This window comes from Lutjanus erythropterus, chromosome 13 (assembly GCF_056507025.1).
Source record: "Lutjanus erythropterus isolate fLutEry1 chromosome 13, fLutEry1.hap2, whole genome shotgun sequence".
NCBI lineage: Eukaryota > Metazoa > Chordata > Actinopteri > Lutjaniformes > Lutjanidae > Lutjanus > Lutjanus erythropterus.
Window position 1 is genome coordinate 3232280 of NC_139329.1, and position 20759 is coordinate 3253038.

A 20759-nucleotide genomic window follows, 5' to 3' on the forward strand; every position below is an offset into this window, starting at 1 on the left:
TGTGTCTCTTGTTGGTTTGTAAACAGTTTTCAATGAAAAGAAAAGAAATTATGCAGGTGAGTGACGCTTCCCATTATTCTCTCTCTCTCTGTCTCTCTCTCTCTCTCTCTCTCTATATATATATATACATATATATATATATATATATATATATATATATATATATATATATATATATATATATATATATATAAATTATCACCTGCCTTTTCACGCCTGTGCTTCAATTTCTAGTTCCTTGAACAAACTGATGGGTGATCATCCAAAGAAATGGGACAGTTTCCTGCAGTCCACCATGTTTGGACTGAGAAGACAAAACAGCTGAACAGCCTGTATTATCTTATGTGTTGAGGGGAGGTGAGGTAACCCTCAGAGGTCCAAAAAGAGTACCATTATTTATTTATTTATCAGATTATTTCATGTTCTCATCTGCATTTAAAGGACATATTTCCATCCATGTCCTGCTGGTGACAGATGAGACAAGTAAATTTATGTTCAAAAACACGGAGTGCCTATTTTCATGCTTTGGTGAAAGACTTGTGTCAGGTGAGAAAAACTATGAGCTCAGCTCTCCTGTATGTTTTTGTCGCAGGTTGTTTGGATGTAGTCTGCTTGAGTTTAGCTGCTGCTTCCAAACAAACAAACTTAAGTTTGAAGTTTGGTTTATGTAACCAGGCACTGGTCTTTAGCAGGTAGAATTTATAGACCATGGTCACCACCATTTTTTTGTGTGTTAGCATGTAAACATGTGCTCATGTGCATCAGTGTAAATCTGGGTCAGCAACATTAAAGGGAAAATATTTTTATTAAAAAAAATAAAGAAAAAACATAAATATAATGGTACATTTTTACACCTATGTTATCAGTAGGTATTGTTAGTTTTAGATTTGGAAGACCTTTAACACATTTTTAACTTGTTTGAAATTGTGAGTTCTTGTCTGGGACAAGGCTGTTTTCTACCACAGAGCAAGTTTAGAAATAAAAGAAAAAGTAAAGCAAACTAAAACATTTCATAAATTACATATATTTCATTTATATAAATTCCTAAAGAAGAACTCTTGGAATTACAGTGGTAGTATTAATAATTTTTGGGGGGTGAGGACATTTTCAGGAATGGATTTAAACATAATTTCTAGGAGACAAGGCAAGTTTACAAGGTATTTAATCATAAAAACAAAAATGTAATTTTAATTTAATGGGGTAAAAAATCACCAAACAGATTTATAGACTAATTAAGAATTTGGAACAGATGCTGTGCAAACATTACTGTCAGCACCAATCACAGATCACAAGAGCAGATTAACTTCCACTGTTTTTAGATTTGTACTGCTGTGCTCCCCTAGACCCTAAACTGAAGTGTCTTTTTTTGTCTTTTGTTTTGTCACGCTTCTTGGGCTGTTAAAGAGGGCCAAGTAGCTTTAATTTAATTCAGCATCTGTTTAATGTTACATGCCATGTTTCACAAATAATACACATCATGCACTGGGCTGGTGCACCATGCTGTTTGACTGTTGTCTGTGCTCTGGTGCCATCTAGTGCTATGAAGAGTTCCTCACAGTTGAATCACAGCAGCTACTAAAACAGAGTCAGACCTGATGTACATTTTTTAGATTCTTTGTCCATAATCTGTATTGTATTTCCATCTCAAGTTCTCTGTTTGACAGAGTGTGATTCCTTCTAATGATGTGCAGCTGAGACAAGAGGATACACTGCGACAGTCACTGACTTACTTTCTTCAATATGCAGCTGCAAAGTGTTTGTGCTTGTTATTCTTCTGCATTAAAAAAACATTACATATTCAGAAAATGAAAACATCACAGGGCTTCTTTTAACTTTGAATGCCAAACAGTTTACTTGTAGTTTCAGGTTCAGGTTCAGGTTCAGGTGACTTCATTCATGCCCGTGGGCAGATTTGCTTTACAGTGAGTTGTCCACTCATACATACACATATACATGTACACAGACCTCAGGACACCTGCAGTACTGTACAGCATAGCAAACCAGAAACCATGCTAAAAGGTGCTCAAGGCTCAACCAATAAAAGACCAAATAAATAAAACACAATATAAAATATAATGATCTGAGGCAGCCTACATCCACAGAAGATCTGTGTTTAGTTCTCCAAGATGTTTGAACAACCTACTTGCTGAGCTCCTTTAAAACTGTAAGAAAGTGTACCTAGAAAAATTTATGCTGTTCTTAAGGCAAAGGATGGTCACACAAAATATTGATTTGATTTAGATTTTTCTTCTGTTTGCTCACTTTACATTTTGTAAATGGATAAAAAATAAACAATTACATTTTATATTTTTGAAAGTATTCTTACTTTACAGCATTTCTTCACACCTGCCTAAAACTTTTGCACAGTACTATACATCTGTCTTCCCATAAAGCCATGAATAAGTTTGCACCAGGAGCAACTGGTGACTCCACAGTTGTTCCTGGAGTTTGCAGGTAATACTTATTATCAAACATGAAGTAATTAGATTTTAGGATGAACTTCATAAGTGATATAAGCAGTTCCCCTGGGAGTGTTTCTTTCCTGGGTGCAAGATAAAAATCTCTAGCTTCTAATCCAGCATCATGTGGAATACTGGTATATAAACTCTCCACATCAGAAGATACAACAAGGAGTTGTCAGGCATAGTGATGTCCACCACCAGTTTCAAAACATCTCTAGTGTCCACCACATAAGATGGTAATGTCTTTACAACATCTTTAATGAAGTGACCCACAAATTGTTTTAAAGGCTCTGACAGTGAGTCGTTACTCACTGTGTTAGGATGTTCTATTTTCAAAAATTCATACTGACTTTTAGTCACTCACTGATTCTCCAAAGCAGTATTCAGAATTGTGTCTCTCTCTTCCATACGTGTGTCTACAGGGTCTTGTAGCAATGCTCTGTAAAAGGTGTTATTACTTAACTGTCTTAAGGTCTCAGACACATAGTCACATATAGTGTTTTGTATTACCACAGCTCCTCCTTTGTCGGCGGGTTTGATCACAATCCTAGGATTCATTCAGAACTTTTCTTTTTAATACAGTGATGTTGTAGTTCTTCACTCTGTTTTCACATTTAACAGCTTCTTCAGTATCCATTTCCACTGTGCAATCACTGTTTGGTTCTTAAAATTTGCAATTTTGCACACAGATTAAAAAATATATACAGAGTTTATTCATTATATCTATTGACTATTGAAAATCTATTGACTCTCATGGCTTTACACAATGTTTTAAATGAAGGAGTAATCAATATGGAATTTTAAAAATGTGTCAATATGAAACCATTTCAGCAAGTCTTTAAAAGTCATTTTTATTCATGAATGGAAATGAAACGACACAGAAGAGGGAGAGACTGATGGTCGAGTCTTGAAGGGAACCACAGACCTGTGAACAATCTTGCCAGTCTATCATATGTCTGTGTTGCCTACCAGACACAATTGAGGGAAAGAATTCCTTAAAATCTAAAACACACCACAAACTCTAGTAAATGCAATGCATGGCGGAATGTCAACAGTCCGATTGGGCTGTGAGATTTGTGAATCACACAGTTTATGTACTTACTAAGTTAGCTTAGCTGTTTGTACATCAGGCAGACAGGACACTGACAGGCACAGTGCCTTTGCTTCTCCGCACCCTACCTTACAGTGAGCCCCTTTGGCCTGAATGAATATCAGAAGATTGGGGCAAATACTACAATCAAGCAAAAACGACATGAGGAAGACCAACTTCCACCACTGAGGTCCCATGATTTCCTGCCAACTGTGGAGGTGCCCTCTTGCAGAGGTCCACCATGTTGTCTGCAGCCAGGTCCCTCTCACCTTCATTTATTCAAGGATGCATGAATATGCATATAGTCCCATCCTCTCCACACACCGCTATCCCTAAAGTAGCTGCATCTGGCTTCTCCTTTGAGTTGGACATCACCACTAATGATATGTTAAACACCACCCCCTTGATTAACGGGATTGGTTCCTTAGATTTATGATGTCATATACCAAGCCTGACTGAATCCTTTTGTTTTTTGAGACCGCCCTCACTCATGCAGTCCACCACCTCCAACTCCTCTTCTCCGATGGTGAATGGAGTAAGAGGCCCATTTTGCTCCGTCGTCAATCCACCACCAGCTCCCTGGTCTTGTCGACGTAAAGCTGGAGATGATTGTTGTGACACCACCTTACAAAGTTCTCCACCAGGGCTCTGTACTCTGCTTTGTTGTCATCTGTGACATAGCTGACGATGGTGGAGTCATCTGAGAACTTCTGTAGGTGGCATGCTCTAGTGTTGAAGTGGAAGACAGAGGTGTAAGAGGGCGAACAGGAAAAGTGACAGGACAATTCCTTGGGGAGCACTGGTCCTGCTCCCAAGCACATCAGACAGACAGTGTAGTGTGGTCTGCTGGTGAGATAGTCCAAAATCCACATCAACAAGCCATGGTCCACCTGCATCACTGAGAGCTTCTCAATGGGGCTGGATAGTCTTAAACGTGTTACAATACAGTAAAAATAATAGAAAATATAAAATAGGCCTAATAAAGACATAAAAAGAAGAATGCCAGGCGTGGGACTTGAATATGATGGAGAGACAGGTTCCACCATTAATGGGTGGATAGTGCATGCTTGTTGTTAAAATTTATAGAGTTATAGATTGGTAAAGCAGAACATATCTATGAACTACTTTAGTTTTAAACATTTAAATATTATTAATTGAACTATGAGGCCTTTTGTAAAAACAACAATTATAATAATAAGTTTTTATATCATGAATTAAATGAATGAATCTGAAACTTTTAATGGAACACCTGGCATTTGAGTGCCACTGTCAAGAGACCAGGATGTTAAACACAGTTTTGTATATGAAATGAAATATTCCATCCCCCTTAGGACAAATATTCAAACAATGCATTAAGTTATGTGACTGGGGAAAAAAACTCAAAAAATAATTTTGGAGTTCCAAATGTAGTCATCGTGCTTCTATGGTGTGAAAACATCCGGTAATCTTCATGCTGACTTTTTTTTTTTTTTTTTTTTTTTCCAAAGCAAACTTTATTGTCATGTTGAAAACAGAAGAGACATGACATTATACAAGCAGACATGACATTATACAAGCAACAAGACATCGCTCATACACAAAACAACATTTAAGTACAGGGAGTGCACAATACATAACGGGTAGTAAGGACTTTATCTAGTAATGTGTGCCATAATATTTTCCATAAAATCAGATGTCTTTAAAGCTTTCTTGTTTCTGCATATTTTACAAAGAGATTCATAAAAATATTTAAGTTCCACATAAAACACATTTTCATTTGGCATAGTCTGGAGAAATCTAGCTTTATGGATGTGAAATTTACCCAACAGACATAACAGTTTCATTACATTATTAACTTCTTTATTGTTACAATCAACATTTAAGAATAAGACCATATTTTCATTGAAAGTGATCAAAACCTTATGAGATTCCAAAATCATTAAAGATATTTGAGTCCAGAAATTAGTAGAATAGGGACATCCATAAAACAGATGGGAGAGGGACTCAACCTCTTTTTTACAGAAAGAACATAAAGGTGACACATCAGGTCTAAATCTGTTAATAAATTCATTACAAGGATAATATCTATGTAAGATTTTAATATGTATTTCTTTAACTTTACTGGGGACAAAAAATCTATTAAATTCAGTCCAGACATTGTTACTGATGTCAGGAAACATTACTCTCCAACGATTAAGTGAGTTTGGGTACTGACTATTATCAGAAGTAAAAACTGATCTAATATGAGCATTGTTACATGAACGTTCCTCAAGAGCCTTTCCATCGAGCCACAGAGCAGGAATCACTCCTGAGAAAGGTATATACAGAACAGATGCTCTAATAAGAGACAACAAACTAGTAGAAATACTTTTGAGTATTCTGGAGTGCATAGAGCGAGTTGTGTCTAAACCTTTTCGTTGGGTAAATTCTTCATAGGTGGCTAGGTCCCCGTTATCATTCAACACATCGAAAACAAACATAACACCTTGATCATACCAGTCTTTGAAAAATAGGGTCTTATTCTTGTAAACAACATGTTGATTATTCCACAAGATACATGTGTGAGGAGAGAAGTTGTGTTTGAAAGCCATTTTCCATGTGTCCAGGGCTTGTTTATGAAAGTTGGCAAGTTTAACAGGCAGTTTACCTGAGGTAAAGTTACATGACAGCAAAAACTTTAAACCACCACATTTATTAAACAAAAAATTGGGAATAAAAAACCATGGAGCATTATTATGTGCTAGGCAATGTTTTAACCAATTGATTTTGAAAATACTATTTATAGTTTGGAAATCTAAAACATTTAGACCACCCTCTGAATACTGTCTGATAAGTGTTTTCCTCTTTATATACTCAGTTTTGTGTTTCCATATAAATTTAAATATGAGTGAATCAATAGCCACACAGGTTTTGCGATCTACATATAGAGATAAAGCTGGGTACACTAATCTAGACAAACCTTCTGCCTTTGACAGTAAAATTCGACCCATAATAGTAAGATCTCTCTGTAACCAACAGTTAAAAATAGATTTAGACTTTTCAATTTTTGGCATAAAGTTTTGAGAGATCCTCTCAGTAGTAGATATGTTTAGTGTGATACCCAAGTATTTCACCTCCTTTTTCACCTTTATATCATCTATTGAGACAGTGTCAGAATTATGTATGGTCATTATTTCACACTTTCTCTTATTAATTGTGAGTCCAGAGGCACCTGAAAATGCATTTAAAGCCTTTATAACAATAGGGACTTGAAGTTCATTTTGAAGAAACAGACAGGTGTCATCGGCCAGCTGACTGATGGTTAGAACATTGTCACCTATCTTAATGCCTTCTACCTTCACACAGTTAACAATAAACAGATTAAGAAGTTCAGCAGCTATCAAAAATAAAAAAGGTGAAATTGGGCACCCTTGTCTTATCCCACGGTTTATATCAAAGCGAGGAGAGGTACCATGAGCCAGAGATACACAGCTATTAACTTCATGCCGACTTGATGCAGGGACACCACGGCTGATCGGTGGCGCTCATTGGCTGTGCTGCTTGTCGACGTCATAGGGTTCTCCCCCTTCTTACCGTGTTCGCCTTTGTGTGCGCATGCGCTCTTCTGCACCGTCGCAAGCAAAAGCTACGACGCACAAACAGAGGTGAGGAGCAGCAGCCTTCCTCTCCTGACAGCACGGGACATTTCATGTACGTACAGATGATACTTCTGCTGTTGTGACATTAAATATCAATTTACGAATTCGACACTTTTTTGTGTCTTGTAAACGCCATGTTTTTGCGCAGCATTTGTGCTTATTTGAGTGTTTCTGGGGTTAAAACGGAGGGTTAACTCTGCTTTTCTCGTCATATTTTGGCCTTATATCTTATAATTGGAGCTCTTTTAATGTTTATTTGACTTGGCTTGCAGATACACTTCCATGACTGATGTGGGGTGTCCCTGTTTGTCTAAGAATATAGTACCAGCGACTAACGTTACAGGAAGCGTCAGCCTTTAGCTGTGTTTATTCAGTACTGCTTCCTATCAGCTGTCAAGTGCGTCCAGTCCAGCAACTTAACCTCATAGGTCAGAATCTGTGATAAATAATCAGCTCTGGTCTACACTGTGTGAGTCCAAGCACCTGTTTCATTCATACGTTTAAACTCATCAATATTTAATTCATTCACGATACTCTGGTTATCATCTATGGAGAGAGCCTAAACCAAACCTCATTCAGAAAGACTGCGATACAAGGTGACTTTGCTTTTTGACAAAGATTTATACCAAATGAAACATGACCCGAAGCTGTTTGCACGCTGCATCGAGACACATTAATATTCGGCAGGTGTATAATATACCAAGCACGCTGTATTTAGAGGAAATGTCAACTTTTCTGATTCGTCCATATGTGAGTTCGACGAGCTTCTTCTAACAAATCGACCATATGTTTGTAGCGACTCGTATCGAAGATGTATCACATTTTAGAAAAAACGTGCTGTCTTATTGTGCTGTTACGTACGCCGAATTGGAGAACATATTTTCTTGATATACAATGACAGCCATGTGGTGGGTTATGAGGTGTGCCAGCTTGCTGATAAGCACTGAGTTTTGAAATTGCCGGATTTTTAAGTGGAGTCTGGCGTGATGTTCTCCTCATTCGTATTAGAGTAGCTGGTACATTAACAGCCCTAACTAAAGCAGTACATAATACTTGTCGACACTACACGCAAGAGACAGATCTGAATAACAAATATACAAATAAAAAAAAACATGTAGCCTAAAGCCATTTTACACAGTCATGATTTCTAGATTAATCACAAATCCTCATACTACAATTCAAAATCTGCATTAACTCTATTCATCTACTTAATTACATTACTCCAGGGATCTTAAAGAACCGTTTGCTGGTTAAAGCAAAACCTGCCTGACAAAGTGTTACTGGGGCTCCAGTTCTTCGGGCTGACAGACGGAGGCTGTGCTTGGTGTTATCTGGAAGTGCACATGGAGGAGAACTTCCTCTCAGGTTTTAAAGCATCCATTGGTCATTTCACCCTGGCTCTGTTGTGTTTGTTGTGCTGCTTTGTTGTGCTGCTTTGCTGTGACTATCAGTGGCAGTGGGCTCATCTTTTTCTCTTGTTTTGTCTTCCACTCAGGCCTTGAAAGATGGAGAAAAGGCTTGAAATATTTCTTAGCTGCTATATGAGCATAAACTGCACAAGCAGGCATTTCATCTGTGCTTGTGTTCTGCTATGTCACATGTTCGCATGAGATCTGACATGCTAGGTCAAGGGGTGATAATGGTATTAGTATTGGACAGATAGCTCAGGTGTCCTCTGAGACCTCTATTTGACCTTTTTTGTGCTATTATTTAGTGTGAGTGTCTTCAGGCAGAAGTGCATTAAGGCCAAACCCTGTTAGTTTCAGTTCTGGACCTTTGGTATGAGAAAACATATTTATGTAGTTTCATGGTACATTTAGTGAATAAGGTGCACCTCAAGCCATGGTTACACTGCTCTCATGTTGTCTGACATGGTGATGGTGGGATGTGTTATATGGACAAAATCAAATATCACAGTATTTTGAAAAGAGGGACAGATGCTAGCATCGGTGGGTGCTGGAATGACCGTTTAGAATTAGACGTAGTTGAAATATCATCTCACCTTTTTAAATAATATCTGATGAATAGCAATAATATTTGGAACAGTGTCTGTTCGTATGCCTGTGGGTATATTATTCATGATGAAAAATATGATAAATTTGAAGGATAAACTTATAGCCTATCTGGTTTTCTAATTAAATGTCCCAGTACCCTCACATGACTGCCAGCTTTTAGCATCCTTCTGGCAGATTCAACGTGTTCTATAGAGCTGCAACAATTAATTGCTGAATAAACATCAACTATTCTGATAATCAATTAATCGGTTTGAATCATTTTTTGAGAATAAAATGTCCAAAGTCTCTCATTCCAGCTTCTTAAATGTGAATATTTTCTGGTTTCTTTCCTCCTCTATGACATTATATGGAATATCTTCAGGTTGTGGGCAAAACAAGACATTTGAGGATGTCACTGATCAACATTTTCTGACATTTTAAACAACTTTTAATCTATTACTTGAGAAAATAATTGAACCGATAAATTACCGTTTGTGGCCTAGTTTTCTCTGTGGTGTCAACACAGGTTTTGTTCCTAAAAACAAAATGGTGTTGTTTACTGATTTCTGGATCATTATCACTTTAATGTAACAATATGAAAATTAAAAAGGCAACCGTTACCTTCCTAGATTGTGAAGAATTATTTTTGTAACACACAGATGATATCTAGTCTCATATCACGATATAATCGATATAATATCGAATCATTGCACAACCAGAACTCTTCGTCCTCTGACAACAGATTTAGTGTTGCTGTGTTGGGAGTGTTGCCTGTGGTGAACAGATTACATCTGTAAGTGCAGTCCCTTCAGCTGTTACACTGGCTAACCTCAGCTGAGATTCTACACAACCTATCTGCCATCAGCCACTTCTGCTTGTCACACATCTACTGTAGCATGTGATGTGTGGTTGTGCAGTTCAGCTATCACAGTGTGTACCCAAACTGAGCTTTAAATTTACAATTAGGTGGATATTTTGTTCCATAAAACAGAATGACCATATTATAAGTGACAGTTATTTGCCTAGATGGTGGGATTCCTGGCTTTGAAGCTGTGTTGTAAAACTTTATTATTGCTGTCAGTCATACAAAGCTGTGCCAGTGAGCTGTAGTTCCTACTTGTTGGTGACACAAGCTGATAAAAGTTCTTACTGCCCTGTTAATGCCTGTAATCAGGTAACACACACAAACACTAGAGGAAGCTGGGGCCGACTGAGTCCATCCAAGACTGGACATTCCTGCACCTGGAACACTTCACTCACTCCCTGCTGCCTGTCAGGGTGTGATCTATCTCAGCTGGAGGACTGAATGGTGGACAATAAGCCCACATTTGCTCAAGCACCAGATCTAATTTAGATTTTTTACAATCTTATTCTTAAACTTCATGTCAGTAAAAATAATTAGACTCAACACATTAATTGCAACATCAGCAAAAAGAAGTTCAGCAGGTCAAGAAACACGTGCAGTCATAAGACAAACTGTAAACAAAGCCCCAGGTGAGGCACGCTGAAAGAGATCCAGACAGTGTACCCATGTCCCCATGTCTCAATATGACGCCTTTTTCACAGCAGACAGTTTGACATAGTCAAACAATGGCTCCGTTTTCTTTAAGTGTCCAAGTATGAACAATACCAGGCCCCCGAAACTGAAGCAGCTGCATGGAATTCAGCCATCTTTCATTTAGTTATTTAGCCCTATTTACTGTGATGTGTTGAAATATCTTCTGTGGAAAAGTCTATTACGTTGATGTAAGGCTGCACAATTAATCGCACTAAAATTGAAATCACAATATGAGCACATCCAAATGTCCAAATTGCAGAACCAGAACCAAATCACAATTTTTTGAAAAAGGAAAAATGTGTGAGAAAACAGCATTATAATGAGGCAGTAATGCTGCAGAGATGACCTGGTCTAAAAATCTTGTTTTCAGATGAGAGAGAACAGATTATTTGATACAGACCCCCAAAAATATCACATCGTCATTATTTTATTATTATTATCCATCTATTGTTTTATTTGGTGCAATGTGCAGAGTTTTAGAGATATCTGGCCAAGAGATGTCTGCCTTCTCTCTAATATAATGGGATTAAATGGCACAAATCCTGTGGTGCCCAAAGTGCCAAAAAATACATTTGAAAAACTCAACAGCAGTGTCTCTTTCCAGAAATCATGACCTGGTTTCTCAAAGTAATCTGCAGACCTTGTCGTGAGCAGTTTTAAGTAGGAACTGCTTTCTCTCTGAAGTAGAAAGTGAAGACCTTTATTTTGAAATTAAGTGGAGATTCTAAAGTTTCCAAAGATAACCAAATTTGTCAGGCTGAGTTTTGGAAAGATTTGAGACAGTGGGCTTCTCTTCAGACAATTCTTGGAAAAGGGGGCCCCATTAGTTTGCGTGCTTATTTAGCTTAATCGCTTGATAACTATAGCTCATGATTATGTTTTGCAATCCATTACACATTTAACAAAATAGAAATACTAAGGCTATCTTGGCCCAATTGACATCGCTTCAGTTAACACCAAATACAAAAAACACGTCTTTTCTAAGGCATTTATTAGTGTCTGACTCTGAGAGAATTCCTCAGTACATAGCTTACTATCTCTTTAATAAGATCACGCACATTTAGGCTATTGTATGTGATGTATGTAATAACTAATACTTTCATTTCCATTCTCTGAACTTCTCCTGAAACAGTTTAGAGAGCTCTGTGGGAGGCCAGCCTCCCACTTCGAGAAGCTCTGGTTTAGAGAATACTGTGTATTTATAATACTGTCAAACAGTGTGAAAAATGATTATAACAACCTTAAAGCCCTGTCTTCAAGGAAGAGAAGAAACTCACATGTTAAGAGGTTAAGTAAGGGAGTCAGGAGGAAGTTTCCAGCTCTTTGGACACATTCATCCCAAGCATCAAAGAATGCTCAGTGCTCACTGCTTATGTTTTGGTGACTGAGACGTCCCAGTAGACACAATAATGAGGATTCTGAACAACTCGCCGTTTCAGATTACACAAGGAAGCCAAAGGATTGTGGGTCAGGGACGTCCCCAGTCGGGTGTAGGTTCCCACCTCCATCAGGCTGAGCTTTGTTCAGGAATGCCTGACAGAGCACTTTGGGTAAAGAACCAGTGGCCTGAGAAGGGCGTTGAAAGCACCTTGTCCACATGCTGAATTGATATTCTATAAAACCCTATTTGACACAGAAGCAAAGGTGATTAATTGCTATGCATTTGCTGCATATTGCTCATAAAACCAGGCTGACGGAGATGGATGAACTGTGAAACACCACAAGCATGGAGGGGAACAGCCTCGCTCATATCTTGCTCAACTGATGTTTTTGTGGACAAGCGTGCTGAATAATATTTCCTGGGGTGGGGGAGGCTCGGGGGCACGTTGCATAATGATGCTGCCTTCTATGTGTGAATCATGCTAAGTGCAGTAAACACTGACTGAGGATGAAGAAAGGGTGCAGGACAGGTCTTGTGATGCCATTTTGCTGCACAGCTGAAAGCAACAAGCACAGATCCTAGCCACGGAATCACTCAGACTTTTCAGTATCTTCCAGCATGGTGGAAGCACCTCCCTCTGCGCACATTACCTCAAGGAATAGTGTTTGTGCGGGGGCATGTTGTCACTGGTTGTTTGTGCATGTGTGTGTTGGAGAGGGGGGATTTAATGGGGGCTCCTTTTCCTGCTCATGGAAGCAGAAATACAGCAGGCTATGCAGTCTGAGTGAAGGAACGCTGATTTACTGAGTCCCCCAGTTTGTGTGTGCGTACATACACATTTGCTGTGCTCTTGCTGTGGTCATGTCAGGGCAGGAGGACAGGGGACATTAATCGGGCCAAATGCCGTCACTGGCCGGCAGGTGATTGTACTTCTGCCATCCATCTCTAGTAGGGACCGAGGGGCTCTGCCGCTCTCTCGTGTCGGCTCAGGCCTCCAGATAAAAGCTGTGAGGGAAAGATGCGACAGGCAACAGTTCACACCTCCAGTATGGCCAGTAAGAGCGATGAACTGTATGCCATATGCTCGGTCTTCCTGGCGAGATCGCACTTTGGCTCTTCAACATGAAAAACTGAGGTTGGCTTTATTTATTCAGGAGGATTTTAAAGGGATAGTTCAGGTTTTTGAATTGGCCTTGGATGAGGTGTTGATCCATAGTTAGTGTATTACCTAGAGTAGATGGTGGTCGACCACCCCAGTTTGGAGGAGCAGCAGGAGTGTGGGTGTAGGATCCTAAGCAATGCACTACATCTAAAAAAAAATCATCTATCTTCAGAATATTTTCACATGCTTTATCTCGCTGTCAGACAGCGCTATCTGATTGGAAACCTCTGGTATATAAACCAAATATCGCTTTCTCCAAAGTAGCCAGACTCTTTTGGCAAAAACAATAATTTTACCTCACAGAACATGGACGTTCTTGATTTTAAAGCTGCCTCTATCTTTTAGTTAGTTTGTGTGGTGTGACTTCAGCATTTTAAAAGGTTAGTTCAGATTCACCAAAGTCATACAATAACACAAACTAACTAACCAGTTACTTTTTTAGATCTTTTACTTCATTCTCTCTTTAAAAATCAACACTGACTTATTTGGAGCAATGCTTAAGTTACCAAGCCTTCATATTATCCACCAAAAAAGAAAATTAGTGTCCGCCCAGGTGTCATGTTTCCATCACTGCCAATAGGAGCTAGAGCTGATAAATACCTGGGATTATTGCATAGTCATTTGACTCAGGAATTAATGCTGATTAAACCTTTTCCCACTGAAAACAAAAGCCAGCTGTCAGTGTGTTTTGTCCAGTGTAAAATGGGGATTAGATAAAATAACTAAATGAAAATACAGATGTTCTAGATGTCAGTGATGACAACCCAACTTCAAAGTGGTGAGTCATGTGTATATAATGGATACATATAGTGAATCATAGTGTCTTTTTCTCAGTTATTAAAGAAGAAACAAGCTGTGCTCAGGTATGAGGAAATCTCATTTGATCGTTTAGTTTTTGAGCGAGGTGTCCAACGTGAGTTGATGGATCAGAGTAGAAACATCAAAGCTCTCTGCTCTTAATTTAGAACCAGCTTTTAAGACTTGACTTCACATTTCTCTTCAAGTATTTCTCTATAACTTAATATTCATGGCTAAATAAGCAACAATCAAAGCTAAAAAAAAAAAAAAAAGTTAAGTTTTCATTTATGAAGTTGCTGGACTGGGTTATTCTGCTTCATTAGGAATGTGTGGGTGTGGTTTGACCAGATTTATTTGACAGTGGCCAAACAACCCACTGACTGTTATCAGATTCAGATTCAGTTGCTGCTAAGTCCTGACTGGTGCACAGACAAAAAACACACATACAAGAATCTCATTTTTAATCACCAAAATTGTTCTAACTTTGGTAGAAAATAGTGTGCTCATATAGAACCCCCTAACTGAAAGTAAGAAGCTATTTTTAGGGCATTTTTTGTTATTTTTGTTGAAATTCTCCTTACATCCCAAACACAATCAATAAACTGATTTTTATGTGTGCTAAAAGTAGGGATGGGAATCGAATCCCAGTGTTTCAATTCCCTGGAATCATTTGCCAATTTTGCAAACGATTCCCTTATTGATTCCAGTGGGCACAAATGACATCACCACACACGTTGCCATTCACCAGTGCAGCCAGCAGGAAACATGGCACCCAAGTGGCACAAATGCTCGAAAGTTTGGTTACATTTCACGAGAAAGGATGACAACAGGGCAACTTGCAATACTTGCAAAGTTGATATTTCATCAAAGGGAGGAAATACTACCAATATGTAGAAACATTTGCACACACAGCATGCGATAACTTTGAATGAATGTCACGTTTTCGATCCACTCCGGAGTGAATCTCAACCCAGCAGCAGCGGCAACGTTAGCACATCCTCTGCTGTTAATACCACAGGGAACTAACTAACACTGCCTATCATGTTAGCGCTATTTGCCTCATTGTAAAACCTGCTATTACTAACTGTTTACTGTTAATGTTTAATGAATGCCTTCTCGTGCATGACATTTAGATGACCATGACGAGAGACAGAGTCTGACTGGCTCAGAGGCTGGCAGTACTCGCTCCAATTCACATCTAGCTTCCTGTTTGTTCTCCTTTTTTCCAAATGAGAATCGATAAAGAACCGAATCGTTAAGCAGAATTGAAAATGGAATTGGAATCATGAAAATCTTATCAATTCCCATCCCTAGCTAAAAGTTTGTAGAGTGAAAAGTGTTGACAGGTTTATTGTGTTATCCCCATGTGCCTCACGTCTTTTTTGCTCCCACACTTGTTGCTTTGCTAGTTGCTATTTTATGCTTTTTCAAACTCAAATATAAGTAAGGAAACAGAGAATTTAAATAATCTAATCTATCTGTTAATGGCTGTTGTACAGCAACATAATCTATAATACCACTTTGATATCACTTTTTCACGGCAGACATTTCCACTTTTCTTTTTTAACTGATGAATTAATAGAGACTTTCTTGCAGCTAGTCCATGGATGTATTATAAGATCTGGATACCAGACACAAAGATGGTGTCTTCAGTCCAATGAGAATTGTTTTGACACGTACACCAAAAAAGAACAAGTAAGAGAAAGATAGTTTCCTCATATTAACATACTAGCTGGACACCTGTGAACACTTACAGGTAACATTGTTGGTTGTTGGCATTCATTCTACTGTTAGCTGTTTTCTTTCATGTGAATGAGACATGAGGAAGCTGATGTGGACCAGAAGCAGTCAGGCAGTGTGCGTTCATGGGAGTGGCTTTGGTGAGAGACAGGAAGGGAGGGGATGGGACTTTTTTCTGTTGGGAACTTTCAAAATCTAGCTTACTCTTGCTGGTTCCTCCAACATTATCAGCCCCAGCTTCAAATGAATTAAGATGGAGCACAAGATGGTGTTATGAGCATATTGATATTGCAGTATTTGTCTGGAAAATAAATATTCATGCATAGAGTAGGGATGACAACAATTTATCAACGATTGATTAATCGGGCATTAAGAATTTGATCGATCATGTAAAATTTAATGGATCTACTATCGAATAAACATATGAAGTATGTAGCTCTTCATATGTTTCATATGCTGCACTCTTAGAAATAAGGGTTCTTCCTGAAGGGCTGTGGTTCTACCCAGAACAGTTTGCTTCTATAGCAATAGCAATAGCTTCTATACCATTTTTGGAAGGTTTGTCAAGAGTTCTTTGTAAGACTGTGGTTTCCATTAGGAACCCCTCTAAATCCTTGAATAACTCTTTCATCAAGTGTTTGTCAAGGGTTCTTTGTACCATAAGATATATATATATATATGTATATATAAAACAGTTCTCAGTAGAATCCCCGGGTGTGTTCTAGATAAAACCCATGGAATATAAGAAACGTTCTTAGTAGAACCCCCTGGTTGGATTCTTGTTAGCACCCTCAGAATGGTAGAGAGGTTCTGGATAGAGCCTCCACAGAGGGTTCTAGGTGGAACCATTGCACCATAAAAGGCTTCTCTGTAGAGATTTCCACAGGGGGTTCAAGACCAAACCTTTCACAGATGGTTCTAGGTATCTAGCCTTTATGTTGGGTTCTAGGTAGAACTCTTTCAACTACCAACTTTATTTCTAAGAGTATATGTAATGCTGAAAATAAAGCTTTGACTGAGGGGAAAATTGGTATTCGTTGGTAAATTAAAAATTTATAACATTTTGTAAGTATGATTAATCGATTAATTGATAGTTAATTTTACCAATGGTCGATTAAGGAAAGCTTGCAACACCAGTATAGAGTATATGATGGGGCCCTAGTATTAATCCTTGTGAGACAAATTTATCAACAATCTTGGGACTTTAAAGGCAACAGTCTGAACTCTACTAGGGGTGTCCCGATCCGATATTGATCAGCCAAAAAACGAGTATCGGATTTTATCGGACTGCATCTAAAATCTCCGATATAAGCGCTCTGATAAGCAGTCCATTTTCTGCTCCAGCACTTCTATCCATAGGTGACTCTGGTTGCTGACTATTGTTCTCTGTTTGAGTAACATCACTTGAGCAAGCCTTTTCTAACATTCCACACTACAAAATAAGTAATAAAAGTATGTATGATTTGTGCTGATATAATATCGGATAGATATCAGTATCGGCCAATACTCAAGGCTGCAATATCAATATCGTATCGTAAGTGAAAAGGTTGTATCGGGACATCCCTAAACTCTACCAGAAAAATACAGTTTGAATTATCAAAACCAATGAAAAGCTGCTTATTTAACAAAATGTTAGTGTATGTTTTGTGTGTGTGAATGTTTTACCCTGGGTCTTACTAACTAAATACTGTATTATATAACTCTCTCATCTTCAGAGCTGCAGCCCAGACATACAGTAGGCCCCAGGGCTCCTACGCTGGCTTGTGTGTACAAGAGTGTGTGTGTGTTGAGACTAACAGTGTTATAGCTGTTTATGTGCAGTTAGAACACCAAACCATGCCCTATGATAGAGGAGCTGCAGCAGATTAGCCCAAGGACAGAGCGCAGGGTGTGTGTGTGATGTGTATGTATGAAGGACGGCAGCCGTTGCTGTTTTCCTCCTCAGAGCGAATGAGGCCAGGGTGAGGAGTCCTGGGAAGCCCCGAGTGGGAGTCAGCAGTATGGTACTGTGCCATGATGGGGTCATTTATTTAAAATCAGACCAGTGTTGAGTACAGTGCTGTGTGAGTTACACAATATTTGTAGAGAAGTGCAGCAGACAGTTTGTGGGAAACATGTTGAAAAGATCAGATATGAAGTTTAAGATTTGAGTTTCCTGTCTTTGTGGTTTTCAATCAATATTTCAGCTTCCTGTCATGTGCTTTATATGAATGCTGACATTTGAATAATAAGGAACTAGTCAGAATGCTTATCCTTACCTTCAGTGGTCATAAATGCAAGCAAACTTACAGGTTGAAAGCTGCAGCTGGAAAATATATCTTTGTACAGATGTTACAAACCTAAATCACAATGTTGAACTGCCTCATCCTGTACACACTAACTGAGAAGCTGCAGAGTCTCCTTATTTGATAAGATGCAGTTCTAGGATGTGTTCTGTTCTCTCTCTACAAAACATTCCCTGCTTTTTTTTCCAACTGCGTTTGTTTGTGAACTGCAAACTGATAATGTCATGATTCTGTTATTGCAAGGAAGGAATGGAGCTGCTCTTTCTAACAACCTCTGATCAAGGAAACACAAAAGTATCCCATCAGGAAGTTTTATTATCAAACCACAAAACCTGCTTTTCTTTCATGAGGGTGCGCACAACATTCTTTGTAGCTGAATGTCTACACCGATCGACAGTACAGGAAATAACCTTACTTGCACTTTCACACTTTTGTGTTCTAAAATGATGTAGACTCTGTAGGTATTTGAGATGCAGGGCTACAACCAATGATTATTTTCCTTATCAATCAATCTGCCTATTATTATTGTTGATTGTTAGACTTGCACCGATTAATCGGCAATGCTCAGAATCAGGACGATTTTCACATGACCGGCCCTGACCGTTGACCGGCTGGTCAGTGTCACATATCTGATTCTGTGCCTGTCATTGTCACACACGTGTTCTGCGTGATGGTCACGTCATGCGCGCAGCAGACAAACTGACCGTGATATCACCACAGTGCTGATAACAGCTACACACTCAGACACATGCTTGCTTGAAGTTGGTGTCAGTGACAGATTCAAGAACAGGATAAAGAAAAGACAGACAGCTGTAAACTCTCTAGCTCTTCACGCTAATGTTAGCCAGCAGCAGACTGCTGTTCACAGAGGGACAGTTAAAATCTCACCTCCTGTTCTGTCTGAAGAATAAACAACTTGTGTTGATGCGTCTCCTCAAACATTTTCTCATCCAGACTGTTTAACTTCTGCGTCTGTTTTTCTCACGGCAAAGTTTTACTGCAGCAAACTGTTGGATCGCGTGCGTCTTTGGTTTGTTTACATCTGCTTCCACAGGAGATCACGTGAAAATGCATCCCACGAAATCCCGTGAGATTCCATTTGTTTTCAGTTAAATTAAATGAATATGATCAGCTAATTATGTCTGAGTCTGTAACACCTCAGAAAACTATTTACTATAGCCAAGAAAAAGCTGGAACCATCAAGTATTTAGCATAAAAATTGATCATCAAAATTGTTTCTGGTAAGTCAACAGGCAGATTTTTTTTAAATTGTTCAATTAAACACAGTTTTTGTTGCTATTCCATGGATGTATTATAAGATCTGGATACCAGACACAAAGATGGCAGATTCAATCAACCTTGCCTGACACGTAGAGTATTCTACCTTATTAATTAGTTTGTTCTGTATTTTTGTTTATTTCTTTAACCAATTCTAGCCAATCAATAAATCAAAGAGGGACTATATCATAATATAGTCTTAAAACCTTATTGTAAATGATAAACAAAATAGTAAAGTAATTAAAGCCATATTGTGATTACTTTGACTGAAATTGTGATATGCGTTGTCATTAGTGAGTGATCTATTTTGCATTGCAATTTTAATTTTAACTGAAAAAAAAATTAAATTGTGATGATGATATATTTGTTGGAGTCTGCGCCAAAAAAATGACACAACAGAACAGAACAGGATTTTTAGGCCAGGACATCTCTGCAGCTGTGTACTTCATTATAATGCTGTTTTCTCACACATTTTCCATTTTTCAGACAACTTCAATTTGGTTCTGGCTCTGCAGTTTGGATATTGCACTTGGCCATATTGCAGTTTCAATAATATTGTGATTAATTGTGCAGCCCTATTTGTTTTTCTGATGGTCCAATTCCATTAAGTGTCCCAGTATACCATTCCAGTGATCAAAAATGCACAACATCAGGACCCTAGGAATGTCTTCAAAGGAATGCAGCCATCATCCTGTTATTATGTGCACCTGAGGTTGTCCATAATGGTTCTGTTCCACCAGAGTATATCAGGGAGCCAGCTTGTACACCAGCAGGGATCCTTGGAACTGATACAGGCAGCAGCCATTATTAATGTGCGCCATTACGTTCACCTGGGGTTGTCCATCCGATAAAAGAAAACATCTGCTATGAAAAAGGCGTATAGATGTGATTTTTTATGATGATAAAAGCAAATATCCTACTTCCTCTAAGTTACTTCCTGGTAGGCAACATGTGGTAGTGAGAGAGGAGAGGAGAGGAGAGGAGAGGAGAGGAGAGGAGAGGAGAGGAGAGGAGAGGAGAGGAGAGGAGAGGAGGAAGGACACATTGATCACACCTTGTGGTGCCAGGTCAACGCCCTTCATCTTCTGCTAAGGAACAAATTGAAATTAAGAGTGAATTTCAAACTGTTAAACAGCAGTGAGCCACACTGCATCCACAGAAAACAGGGCTCATCAGTGTTAGATTTTCCTCTCTCCTCTTTGGTAAAGGCTATGTGCCTTTTCCAAAGATTCAGACTGTTAAACTTACTATTTTAAGTCATATTAGCAATGTGGTGTAAGGACTGCAGTATTTGGTCAGCTGACTGGTCCACCACTACAGACCAGACAGAAATATGACTTAACCTAAACTGATGCCATGTTTATTGATTAGCGTATTAACACATCAAACTAAGA

General features: G+C 38.7%; 1 protein-coding gene across 2 annotated transcripts in view; it reads left to right on the forward strand.

Annotated features, from left to right (window-relative positions):
• Positions 1 to 7138: 7138 nt before the first annotated feature.
• kiaa0513 (KIAA0513 ortholog) overlaps positions 7139 to 20759 on the forward strand; it is a 38041-nt gene continuing 24420 nt past the window's right edge. For both annotated transcript variants that reach the window (XM_084734299.1, XM_084734300.1), the window contains exon 1: positions 7139 to 7221. The gene's annotated coding sequence lies outside the window, so the exon portion shown is untranslated. The remainder of the gene's footprint in view (positions 7222 to 20759) is intronic.